Source organism: Amphiura filiformis, chromosome 2 (assembly GCF_039555335.1).
Source record: "Amphiura filiformis chromosome 2, Afil_fr2py, whole genome shotgun sequence".
In the NCBI taxonomy this organism is placed as follows: Eukaryota; Metazoa; Echinodermata; class Ophiuroidea; order Amphilepidida; family Amphiuridae; genus Amphiura; species Amphiura filiformis.
In genome coordinates, this window is record NC_092629.1 from 8,806,234 (window position 1) to 8,818,951 (window position 12,718).

Sequence of the window (12,718 nt, forward strand, 5' to 3'; positions counted from 1 at the left end):
CTATTTTATTTTGATTCCTTGTGTCAAAAACAATAATTTGAGACCATTTTTACTTGACGCGGAGAACTGTGATATTTGACCTTTGCAAAAAAGGTCATTGCGCTTTTGCCTATTTTAACCTCTAACATAGGGCCTACTAAACCAAGTATGCTAGAAATATGCGACTATTGATTTTTTGATTCTTATAATAAGAGCAGGATAAGAGGAAGAGTTTGAGATATTATAACTTAATCGGACCATGATGATTTTTTATAGATAACTGGCGGCCATCTTGGATTTTACACCTTTACCCCATTTGGAAAAAAATGGCACAATACATTTCGGCACTTTACACCCCAAGTGGAATTTTGCTTTTAACAAGAAATATGCGCAAGATTATATTGCTGTCCAGACTAAAAGCAATAATCAACGATATTGTGATGTTGTTATGGTTGTATTTTGTTGTGTACGTTGTTTGCTGACTGTCATTTATAGCTTTAATAAAGGAATAATATCCGGCAGAATGTTAACATTTCCAAGGTTAATGATGCATATTATATTTCGATGCACTTCCTGGCATTTTTATAAAAGCTGAAATTATATTCGTCGCATGATATAAATAAGACTACTCTCAGGGAATCCACTATAATAATAATTCGCGAAGAGTAATTGTATTCAATCTTGGATTCAACTGAGTTCAAACTATGCACTAATCAAATGGTTACTTGCGGGTTTTTATCTCTGGTTGCATGGAATTCACAACTTTATATGTGTGGAGCAGAAAACGGTAAGTACATACATATGCATCCAAATTAAATGTTGAGCCAAAAATGCGTGAAATGAGACGTAAATAATAATTATAAATACCCAAACCATATAAGGAGTAAAGTAAATTTACGTGGGTTTCCAGTTACAACGTTATAGCTGCAGTTAAGGGGGCAGACTACTCTGACAGTTAACCATAATTGAAATACATTATTATGTAAGGCAGCAGGTAGGGGCCTAAACCTGATATATATAGGCCTACATTTTAAAATAGCTAAAATCTAGAAGATAACGCTGACGAAGGCCAAGTGACCTGGTGAAAGGTATCGCCGTATATAGCAATTTTACAGGACGGGCAAGTGTAGCCGACAATTGATATTTTACCTAACAGTATGCTTAGACACTATTTATAAATACGTATTTATTAAATACGCACGTAAATATCTCCGTGCTGCCATAACAGTTCGTAGACAGTAAGTCTCGAAGTGACCTACATATGGGGTGGTCTTCCTGTACATTTGAATGCAAAGGCGGTAAACAACATGAGACCGTGCAGTAAAATTGTCTATTTTGTTCAACTTTTTGATTATACTGTAAACATTTCCGTCGATAAATATTTTTCCGTCAACAAATACTTTAAAATGTCGTTTTTGATAGTTAACATATTACAAATTCGGAATCCCCCATGTTTACTTATTTTGCTATTCAATTAATACTTGAATTTGATGATATTTATCTAAAGAGTTCATACCCTTTTCAATAGCATGAGGATTCGGTCACGTTAGCTGATCTTAGTATGTCGTGCCAATGGGTCACGTGCGTATATTTATAAATGCGTATTTATAAATATAGGTGGCTGCCTAAGGTAATGTCATATGTGACCGTCCACCACAAACAAGCCGTAAAGTCGGCCTGGTCAATCTTGTTTAGAAAATATATATCATAAGCTTTAAAATGATACATCATTTGACTTCAAACGATATGCAGAAGTGGGTTTATGGTTTGTTGAACTTTGCTCTTTCAACAAAATGGTACCTTATTTAGGTTCTACATGCACATGTGTCTCCCTTTCCACTTTGCTGGTAATAATAATCAAAGTCATATTTGGTGGTCATTTCAAATCATCCGTATTTCGAAATTTCCCGTAATTTTACGGGAACCAGCCGTAATCAAACACCTTTTTTGTGATTAGAACCACCTACCTAAGCTTACCTACCTCCACACCCACCCACACACCCCCATGTAATACTACAAACCCATGTGTATTGACTCCCACTTAATCCTGCTTAAACAGATTGAAAGTAAAACTTTGAGTACGGGGAAACCAAATTTTCCGGTTATCCCGTAAAAACAACAAATTTTGCCATTTTGCTTACGGCTGGTTCCCGTAAAATTACGGGAAATTTGGAAATACGGGCGTCCGTTAATTTACAATCATTTTTACAGTGCTGTGGGTTATACATACCTTATCAAAATACAATATTTTGTAACCCGCCACTTGAACAGGATTTAGCCAAAGCAAACAAAGACTTGAGCTATTTAAGAATTCTATAGACGTAGGTAGAAGCTCATTATCCTCTTCAACAATAGGATTATTGATTGGTTTAAAAGGTGTTTTACTGCCACTAGCCAAATGAGATACATGTAGCACCAACTTGAGGTACCTATGAATACGACCTTCATGCACATTTTACACTGTAATTGAGAATACAATTTGCCGACTTCACGGCTCATTCATGGCGTACGGTCACATATAGACTGAATGTTAGCTGGTATAATATCGCATTTTACTTTCAGTTGAATTATTTTAAAAGGACATTGAAGGGCATGAACGTTTTACTTTTTCTTGGCAATTATGATGAAAATGTGATATTTTTGCCTAAATTTACTGTTCATCATCAGAGACACATGCGACAAAAGTGCATTATTCATACATTAAATATAAATGGTACACCCAAATCAACAGAATATTTGCTTAAGGTGGTACTACACCGCTTGATAAATTTGTGATTAATTTTTCTCAAAAAATAATATTAACACACTGTTAACAAAAGTTATGTATATTATAGTCTAGGAGCAAGATCCCACAGGGGGCCTAAATAAGGACTTGGTTCACCCTCCACTACATACAAGGTTTGACACCATAGGTAGTTAGTATGGACCCTCTAGATCACTGCCAGGTAGGTAGTGGACTCAAATTGAGGTATCACTTTTTTTTACAGGTCATTTTATGTATGGACGTATAATCGCATAAAATCACCAAAAATAGGACAAAATTAAGGGGTAGGGGAGATATAAATTCCCATAACTCAACTTTTACTCGTGATTTTGAATTCATTTTGGTATCAATATGTAGCTAAATGATTTTCCTAACTTTCTAGTATTATTTTAAAACAAAAACAGGTTTCATTTGAGCATATTTGGAAGTATATAGTCCATAAATGAGTGGTAATCTGATTTTTTAAACCATATGTGTAAAGTTTGACATTGGCCTCAAATCTCACAACTATACCACTTTATATTTTCAAAATTGATTCAGTTTCCATTTTTAATTTTTTAATTTAAATTTTAATGTTTAATTTTGTTTTTAATGCCAAGGGAAACATTATTGTAACAGTTCCAATCATTATAATATGTATGAGTTCGTTGGGGTGTCTGTGGGACGAGGTGTGTGTGTGGGGGTGTGTGTGTGGGGGGGGGTGCTGGGTGTACATAGGGTATGTGTGGGGGTGAGGGGATGAATGTGTGTGTACATGTCTTAATATGTCACTTCACTGCACCAACTTCCATTTACAAAATCCGTTAAGTTTCCATTGATGTGAATATTTATGTGTAGGACGTGAGTAACCACTGGGAAAAAGACAAAAATGTTAAAAAACCCAAAAACCCAACAAAACTGATGTTGATTTCCCTCGTATATCAGCATAACATAGAAAAATATTAAGGGTAGGGGAAAATAAATCATCAGAACTCAATATTTTACTCATGATATTGACTTCATCTTGGTATTAATTCTATTCAATTCAATTCAATATGTATATCTAATTGATTGTTCTAACTTTTTGTATTATTTTAAAGCAAAGCGACCATTAGTTGTCAGGTAGATACACAGAAACTGTGAGAAAAGGGTACGTTTTCTATGTCTAACAGCGTAAATATGACAATATTAAGGGGTAGGGGAAATATAAACTGCCATAACTCAACTTTTACTCATGAAAATGAATTCATCTTGGTAGCAAAATGTATCTAAGTGACTGTTCTAACTTTGTAGTATAATTTTAAAGCAAAGCAACCATTAGTTGTCAGACAGATATACAGAAACTGTGAGGAAAAGGTAACGTTTCTATGTCTAACAGCGTGAAGATGACAATATTACGGGGTAGGGGAAATGTATACTGTCATAACTCAACTTTTACTCATGAAAAAGGGGTAGGGGAAATATAAACTGCCACAACTCAACTTTTACTCATGAAAATGAATTCATCTTAATTGGTATCAAAATGTATTTAAGTGATTGTTCTAACTTTCTAGTATTATTTCAAAGCAAAGCGATCATTAGTTGTCAGGTAGATACACAGTAACTGTGAGCAAAGGGTAAATATTCTATGTCTAACAGCGTAAATATGACAATATTAAGGGGTATGGGGAATATATAACTGCCATAACTCAACTTTTACTCATGAAAATGAATTCATCTTGGTATCAAAAGTTATCAAAATGTATCTGATTGGCTGTTCTAACTTTCTATAAACAAAGCGATCATTAGTTGTCAGGTAGATACACAGAAACTGTCAGAAGAAGTCATTTTCTATATCTAGCAGCGTAATAGACCATTCACAAACACTTGTAAGGGGGAGGGGCCTGATGCAAAAAAATTTCATCGCAAAATATTCTTTCGAGCCCCCCCCTTTACAGACCTCAAAAATTGTAGGGCCCCCTTTTTGACATGAACATTATGGGTCAACCCCATAGAAAATCATATAAACTCAATTTTTCCAGGAAAATTTTTGATCATTTTTTCAGGCCCCCCTTAGGAGGGTCAAAATTTTCAGACCCCCTTTTGCATCAGGCCCCCTTACAAGTGTTTGTGAACGGTCCCTAAATATGACAATATCAAGGTAGGGGAAATATAAACTCCCATAACTCAACTTTTACTCTTGATAATGAATTCATCGAACGTTCTGGTATCATTAGTTGTTATGTAGATACAAAGGAAATGTGAGAAAAAACTTCCATGTGTAACAGTGTCAAATATGATAATATTAAGGGTAGGGGAAATATTACCATAACTCAACTTTGGCTGCATTAAGGGCTGGGGTATGAACGTTTGGACAGTATTTATTTTGGGACATTAGAGCACATCAGACATATCGAATTGCATTCTGAATACGAAGAATGTCATTCTGATATCAAATAATTTTGATTTTTGAAATTCGCAATTTAATACACATTTTATGGCAAATCATTAAAATTGATATTTTTGATATTTAACAGTACTTGAAGTAAACTTTATAAATCTGATGATTTATACTTAACGTGTATGTAGGTGGGATGAAAATCCGACGATCAATTGAAAATTTTGACCTTTCGTATTGAAGATATGGATTTTTTCCCAAAACACACATAAAAAATCAGGTCTTTTTGGGAAAAAATCCATATCTCAATATGAAAGGTCAAAATGTTCAATTAACCGTCGGCTTTTCCTTCCTGATACATACACTTTAAGAATATATCATTAGATTTATATAATGTACTTCGAGGACTGTTATATATCAAAATTTGAAAAATATCAAATTTTTATAATTTGTCATAAGATTTGTATTATATTGTAATTTTCAAATGAAAATTATTTGATATCAGAAAGACATGCTTCGTATTCAGAATGCAATTCGATAGGTCTGAGGTGCTCTCATGTCCCACAAAAAATACTGTCGAAACACAATAAACGCTCATTTTAGATCCCTTAACTGTGAATGGGAACACAGGAATACAAATCGTTGCACCAAAATTTGAATGTAGTATACGATTGAGGTTTCTTACGTTAATTGGTGCAATTGGACCATTTTAAAAATTTGACCTTTATTTATGATATTGATATATTCGACGTTATAACCCTGAACTAAGCTTCGTAGAACTATGACAATTGTCTTTTTTAAATTCTTAGCGATGAGAGGAACAATTTGAGATTACAACATTACAACATGATAGGATAATTTTTTAGTATTGGCCCCATTATGACCTTCAACCCCTCGTGGGAAACTTAATTGCTTTTAAAATAATGCCAGAAAATAAGAACAATCAAATAGCTACATATTGATGCCAAAATGGAATTCATTTTCGTCAGTGAAACCTGTGTTTTGGTGATTTGTATGTCCCCTTACCCCTTAACGCGGCTGTGTATTCTAGACATTGTTTTTTTCGCAAAATTAAGTTTTTTTGATATGTTTGTACTTTGTTATGTTGTTTATAAATACAAGGAATGAAAATCCAGATTTGTAAACTCCAACTGCAATATTTTAAGGATTTTATTTCACTATTCCACTCGTGTTTGAAATTGAAAAGGAAAGAAAATCTTTGTTGAACCAGCAGGGTACACGCGCGCAACAACGCATCGCGTTGCGTATCGCGCAATTTGTTAACGCACAAATACGCTACGCATACGCGACGCTTATCTGCATGCGCGGCGCATCTTATGGAAACACCACGGAAGCACTGATTTCACAAAAACCTAGTGGTCAAATGGCTCCGTTTTAGCTGATAAAATGTGGGTTTTTCAAGTTCTTTCCCCGATTTAAATATCAAGTTATGAATGGATTGGGGCTGTCGATGTTCACGTAATATAAGGTACAAAAACGAAAACTGCCGCATTCTCCTGTGAGATTCGATGAAAGTGCAAAATGTGAACACTTTAAACTTCAACGGCCATTATTTCAATGTTCATTTTCTCGGTAAAATGACGATTTAGGTACACGATAACTCAATAAATACAGCATCTATAGGTAAGCAAATATGATCATTGTAAAAAGCATGATCGACTCAAGAAACTGTTTTCTCATTTTTTTATATTTTGGTCTATTTCCGATTTTAGGCAGCATTTTGTGCAAATAGGCGTTGTGAATTTTTAAAAGTTCAATTTGATGCCTTATATGGTCAATATCTCAAAAAATAAGGCCAATATCAAAAAAATAAAAAAAACGTTTTTGGAATGGAGCCTCAAGATTGAGCTAAAAACAAAATAAATTATTTTGGAAAGAGTGTTTTTTGTTATGATGTACCTAACAAATATTGCCAAAAACTCACTTTTTGTGATTTTCTTCAGAATTGTTGTTTTTACCCCAAATCTGTATTTATATTAAGATTTATTGGTGTCTTGCCTTCATAAAAATGTATACTTTTATATGTCTTGCGCGAATAATTACAAAGTTATTGCACTTTTACTACATGCATGTCTGAGAGTACACAGCCACCTTAATATTGTCATATTTTACGCTGTTAGACATTGAATATTAACATTTTCATACATTTTATGTCTATCTACCGGACAACTAATGGCTTAATTGCTTTTAAAATAATACTAGAAGGTTAGAACTATCAAATAGCTACATATTGATACCAAAATGAATTCATTTTCATCAGTAAAACTTGAGTTTGGGTGATTTGTATGTCCCTTACCCCTTAATATTGTCATATTTTACGCTGTTAGACATTGAATATTAACATTTTCATACATTTTATGTCTATCTACCGGACAACTAATGGCTTAATTGCTTTTAAAATAATACTAGAAGGTTAGAACTATCAAATAGCTACATATTGATACCAAAATGAATTCATTTTCATCAGTAAAACTTGAGTTTTGGTGATTTGTATGTCCCCTACCCCTTAATATTGTCATATTTTACGCTGTTAGACATTGAATATTAACATTTTTCTCATATTGTATGTTTAACTACCTGATAACTAATGGTTTAATTGTTTTTAAAATAATGCCAGAAAATGAGAACAATCAAATAGCTACATATTGATACCAAAATGGAATTCATTTACGTCATTGAAACCTGTGTTTTGGTGATTTGTATGTCCCCTTACCCCTTAATATTGTCATATTTTACGCTGTTAGACATTGAATATAAACATGTTCGTACATTTTATGTCTATCTACCTCACAACTTATGGTTTAATTGCTTTTAAATAATACTAGAAAGTTAGAACTAACAATTAACTACATATTGTTACCAAAATGAATTCATTAATATTGTCATATTTTACGGTACTACACATGAAAAATTGACATTTTTTAAAACATTTTATGTCTTTCCAGCTAACAATTAATGGTTATTTTGCTTTAAAAGATTACAACAACCAAATAGCTATATATTAATGCCAAAATGAATGAATTATAATGAATTAATGTCGAGTTACGTTGGTTTGTACGTCCCCTAACCTTTAATATTGTCAAATGTTACGCTGTTACACATTGGAAAATTAACATTTGTATCATATTTTATGTCTATCTTATGGTTTTTCTGTTAAAAATAATACTGGAAAGTTAGAACAATCAATTAGCTACATGTTGATACCAAAATGAATTCATTATTATGAGTAAAGGTTGAGTTATGGTGGTTTTATTTCCCTACCCCTTAATAATGCCATATTTGACATGGTTATACATAGAAAAGTAACCTTTTCTCACATTTTATGGCTATCTACCTGACAATTAATGTTTGCTTTGCTTTAAAATAATATTAACACGTTTGAACAATCAATTAGCTACATATTAATTCCAAAATGAATTCATTATCATGAGTTGAAGTTGAGTTATGATGGTTTATATTTCCCCTACCCCTTAATATTGTTACACACGCTGCTACATGTGGAAAAGTAACAATTTTTTTACATTTTCAGTCTATTTTCCTGACAAACAGCGGTTGATCTCACCCCACACATATAAATATTCAAAATATTACATGAATGGCAACTTAACAAACAAATTTTGTTAATAGAACTTATATAGTTCAGCCGAGTGACATATTAAAACATGTAAAACACCCCAACCCTGAACCCTATACACACCCCGCACCACCCCCACATACCCACACACACCTACCCCAAACCCACACAACACAAACCAACATGCAAGCAAACATGCTTATACATAAATATTTGAACCAGAACATCAAAGTTTGCCTAGATATGCTTGATATTAAAAACAAAATTAAAAAAAGGAAACTTAATTAATTTTAAAAATAGAAATTGGCACAATAGTAAAATTTGAAGCAAATGTCACAAAACACCCACCCTGCGCATTGTTGTGAAAAATCTGATTTTTCACTAGTGTATGGACTGGCCACTTCCAATCATGATCAAATGAAACCTAGGTTTGCTTTCAAATAATACTAGACAGTTAGAACAATCAATTAGCTACATATTCATACCAAAATAAATTCAAAATCACGAGTAAAAGTTGAGTTATGGGAATTTATATCTCCCTACCCTTAATTTTGTCCTATTTTGGTGATTTTATGCGATTATACGTCCACACATAAAATGACCTGTAAAAAAAGTGATACCACAATTTGAGTCCACTACCTTCCTAGCAGTGATCTAGAGGGTCCATACTAACTACTTATGGTGTCTAACCTTGTATGTAGTGGAGGGTGAACGAAGTCATTTTTTTGAGGTTGCTGCTCCTGTACTATTATAGGGGCAAGGAATCCAGTTACTACACTGGAGTTTCAGTGGCTCAAGACAAGCGGTACGTTATTTATGATAAGAAAAGTGGTACCGCTAGAATGTACTTTTATGTACTTTATTTCTTAACATATAATGAAATACTTGTCTTGAATCACTGAAATTTCAGTGAAGTAATTGGATTCCTTGCCCCTATAATACACATAACTTTCGTTACCAGTGTGTAGTTATTTTTTGAGAAAAATGCAATATTAGTTACAAAATTTATCAGGGAGTGTAGTAGACTTCTCCGTAGTCCACTTGCCCATTTTGCATACTCTGGCTATTACATTTGAGCATAAAACTCTGGTTTATATTGATTTGTGTGGAACTGATAGATTTTCACATCTGTATCTGATCTTTTCAGTCACCGCACTCCCTCTGTTTGTTAGCTTCCCAAGTGGGGATTTTCGTGGTTCGCTATCAATAAACTGGTAGATTCCAAAATCAGAATTTTCAGTATTAAAGTGAGCCATTATAATTATGCAAGATAATGTTGCATTCAATTACTTTTATTGTCACTAATCATCTGATATTCTTAATTCTTTATGACCATTTTACTATTGAATACTTTAATTTTAATAACCATCAGTATGATTTTGAGTTCAACGAAATGGGTTCAATCACAATCATCATGACTAATAATAACATATTTTAAATAAAATTCGACTATGGCATAGTCTAGGAGTGTAGTACCACCTTAAGGGATCTGGAATGAGCGTTTAGAGCGTTTAGAGAGTATTTTTTTTTGACATGAGAGCACATCAGACATATCGAATTGCATTCTAAATACGAAGAATGTCTTTCTGATATCAAATAATTTTCATTTTTTGAAATTCACGATATAATACAAATTTTATGACAAATTATTAAAATTTGATATTTTTCACATTTTGATATATGACAGTCCTCGAAGTAAATTTTGTAAATCTAATGATATATTCTTAAAGTGTATGTAGCTGGGAGGAAAAGCCGACGATCAATTGAAAATTTTGACCTTTCATATTGAAGACCCAATTTATTTTGGTGTTTTGGGGGAAAAAATCGATATCTTCAATACAAAAGGTCAAATTTTTCAATTGATCGTCGGCTTTTCATCCCACCTACATACACTTTAAGTATAAATCATCAGATTTATAAAGTTTACTTCGAGTACTCTTAAATATTAAAAATATCGATTTTTAATCATTTGCCATAAAATGTGTATTACATTGCGAATTTCAAAAAATCAAAATTATTGTATATCAGAAGGACATTCTTCGTATTCAGAATGCAATTCGATATCTCTGATGTGCTCTAATGTCCCACAATAAATACTGTCCAAACGTTCATACCCCATCCCTTAAGTCAAGAAAATCAACCCTTCATCAAGAGATAAACATTGCGGTAAAATGTCTAATTCACACACTCATCAAGCCAAGCAAGTGACTTTGGACAGGCAGAAACATGTTTTGCAATTTGTCTCAAAAGGAGTAAAATATTTAAATGACGGCGACGATATGCAATACAAATTATACAAAGTGCTAGTTATAAGCCATCTTAATGAAATATATTTTGTGATTAATGAAGCTGATCGGTTATTTTGACTAATTAGTAGCGTCAAAAGTAAAAGGCTGCCGTTTTAGCCAATGAATTAGAGCAACGCAAACACGGCAAGAGAAGTCACTCTACCATTGTCCACACCTCATCATGCTCATTGGTGCAAAACCAGCTTTTCACCGCTCAGTGAATCTCTGAGTTAACAATCTAAAATTACTAACACGGCAGCTTTGTACTTTTGAATTGTTGTTATGTTCAATAATGTTCAAAGCTGTTCATAATAGGCCTTACCGATGTAGCTTCAAATGAATGAGTCAATTACTAATAGCTAATTATATATTTATTTTTGTGGTGGTTGCCTTGGAAAAAGTTTGCCAATATTGGTTACCGTGGAAATTAAGGAAATGAAGCATATTGAATACTCCATACATTGTCACTGGTATATATTCTCTTTTCAAAAATAAAATGTCCACGTGAAACATATGTGTAGGGTAGAAGTGTTTGCATCCTAAATTATTCTGCTGTAAGCTAACGCATTATGTAGACCTTGCAGTTAGATGTCCTCACGAAATATTTCACTTACTAAGTATAGCCAAATAAAATACATATTGTAAATACCCCAAATGATCATGGGCTCAGCCATTAGGCCAAGAAAAAAAAGTTCACTTGTCCTCCAGTGTGATTTTTTTTGGGTTGGTAGGTCGGTCGGAAAAAAATAAAACATTTTATTGTTTTTCTTTTAATGACTCACTACTGTATAGGCCTGTAGGCAATGAACATTGGTCATGTGGAAAGATACATCAATACTTCACTTCAATTATTGGAAACATATGAACATACTACCAGACAGCATCATGCATTTCTGCACTTGTTGTCTGACGTAGGAGAAACTTCCATATGGCCCGATCCTTGGTAGCAACTTTAGCTTCTTCCATAGACCACCTGATACATGGTGCCAAGTCTATCCAAGTCCCTTTGAATAACATCCTTCCAAGTTGTCATAGGTCGTCCAGGTCTTCTCTTTCCGTGGGTGGGATTCCAGAAGTAGAGTTTTCTTGGAATGCGACTCTCATCCATCCTGAGCAGATGACCAAATCACTGTAAGCGGCGCTTTCTAATGATGGTGGTGAGCTTCTGTTGCTTTGTCAGATATCTTATGAAGTCATTGGTGATATACTGAGTCCATCTGAAGCGGAGAATTTTCCTTTGGCATCTCATATCAAATGCATCTAATCTAAGTGAGAGTCCAGCATTCAGAAGCATATAGAGGGGTAGAAAGAACGCAAGCATTATAGAATTTCATCGTGGTGTCTAAGTTAATTTACCGGTCCTTCCACACCTTCTCAAGTTCTTTAAAAGCACCTGATGCTTTGCCAATCCTATGATTCAATTCCTTGGCATTTGATCCACCAGCACTACAATATGTTCCCAGATACTTGAACTGATCTACAACCTTAATGAGGCCTTCATCTCCCATCGGAACATATGGTGCTAAGCTCAAACGACCAAGTGACGTGATTTCCGTTTTCCCGAAGCTCAGTAAGTCCCAACTTTCCGGCTGTTTCACGGATGGCTTCAGTTGTTTCTGTCATCTTGGCATCAGAATCTTCTAGGAGGGCTATGTCGTCAGCATAGTCTAGATCAGACAGCTTTACCTCCGGGTATCTCGAACTTCGCCTATGTAGAAAATAATAAATGTAAAAAT

General features: G+C 33.9%; 1 protein-coding gene across 1 annotated transcript in view; it reads left to right on the forward strand.

Moving 5' to 3' along the window:
- Window positions 1-582: 582 nt before the first annotated feature.
- LOC140145854 (uncharacterized) overlaps window positions 583-12,718 on the forward strand; it is a 41,340-nt gene continuing 29,204 nt past the window's right edge. Inside the window, exon 1 of the mRNA XM_072167541.1 lies at window positions 583-766. The gene's annotated coding sequence lies outside the window, so the exon portion shown is untranslated. The remainder of the gene's footprint in view (window positions 767-12,718) is intronic.